Genomic DNA, 1,669 nt, shown 5'->3' with positions numbered 1-1,669 from the left:
CCTTTAGACGTGGTTATAACTGATAAGTGCGGTAACAAACTCAACCTTACCAATGCATTTTGAGTGGTATACCAATTCAATGAAATACACATGTAGTATATTTGAGCCGTGCCATGGGAAAACCAACATAGTGGGTTTGTGACCAGCATGGATCCAGACCAGTCTGCGCATCCGCGCAGTCTGGTCAGGCTCCATGCTGTTCGCTTTTAAAGCCTATTGGAATTGGAGAAACTGTTAGCGAACAGCATGGAGCCTGACTAGACTGCACGGATGCGCAGGCTGGTCTGGATCCATGCTGGTCGCAAACCCACTATGTTGGTTTTCCCATGGCACGGCTCATTTGTTGAAAACTTACTGAATAACGAGATGTCATGCATATCACCCAGAGGGCAAGCTCAGAGGTCAAGGTCTCATTTAGAGGTCAAAAATCAATGGCTGTTTTCCAGTACACTGTAACAAGAGATTTTGATATAATTTAGTAGAAATGTGCCTTCTAATGAGTGGATAAGTCTTGCACAACTTGTGGACCCCTAGCTACAAGGTAGATGTCAAACTTGCAAGGTGAAGACCACACTTCGAGGTCAAAAGTTAATATGGTATTAATGGTACTAAGCTTGGTCCCACAGCAAAAATGGACCTGTCTCATTTGCAAAGAAATACCTTTAATAGTAAACATTACATATTAAGGGCCATACCTTTCCTCGCTTGGCACTCAGCATTAAGAGGATAGTGCTAGGACTGGTCAGCCTAATGTCAGTATAGTGTTACTGGGTAGGGTATCATGTCTTGTGTCTACGGTGAGGCAGCACTATAAAGTTGGACATTGTGCTCACTACTACGAGTAGACACCATTGTTTATATGACGAAAAACTGTTGAAAGACGTTAAACACGGACTTACCCACACTCATATGTCCTAAAGCAATTTAAATGAAACTTGCAGGGCCGCATTTCCCAGTTTTAGATATTATTACCATGTTTTATTGAAATCCTTCAAACCATGTCTAAAATGTGACTGAACAGACAGAAAATGGAAAAAAAACACTGATAAATATATATATATCCTCGACCAGTTTCGACGCCCTTAAGGAATTATTTGTCACCTTACAATGCTAATACCTAATTTCAATTATATAATGTGCCTTCCTCAACCGATCTTGATTGAAACTTGCCGGGCCACATTCCCCTATACAGTTAACTTTAAAATAAAGTTTTATTGAAATCCTTTTAACCATGTCAGATATATGACCCTAGACGGACAGTAAATTGAATAAAACTATATATCGAGGGCTGAGCGCGAAACTATTGTATCTTGTTCTTTATTTATATACAGTTACAATAGTTTCGCGCTCAGCCCACTATATGTACTATATATAGAAGTTCAAAGGGTCATGAACCTTGTCTTCCTCATCTGACAGAAATTTGCAGGGCTGCATTTCACCATTACACTTGTCCAAACAAGTCATATCCATGCATTGTTTTGCTCAGGTCTGCCGTTGGTAGACACTTTGGTTTCTACTCAATTACTGGAGAAGACTTGAATCTACAGTGGTCGAACTTCCTACGATAATTACTTATGGCATGTGCGGATCCAGACACCTGGACCCCCCTTGGAAAATGCTAAAAAAAGGAAAGGAAAGAAAATGGTTTTTCGAAAATGCAACATTAGGA

This window comes from Mercenaria mercenaria, chromosome 10 (genome assembly GCF_021730395.1).
Source record: "Mercenaria mercenaria strain notata chromosome 10, MADL_Memer_1, whole genome shotgun sequence".
NCBI lineage: Eukaryota > Metazoa > Mollusca > Bivalvia > Venerida > Veneridae > Mercenaria > Mercenaria mercenaria.
The sequence above is the reverse complement of the archived record's forward strand: the minus strand, read 5'-3'. Positions refer to the sequence as shown.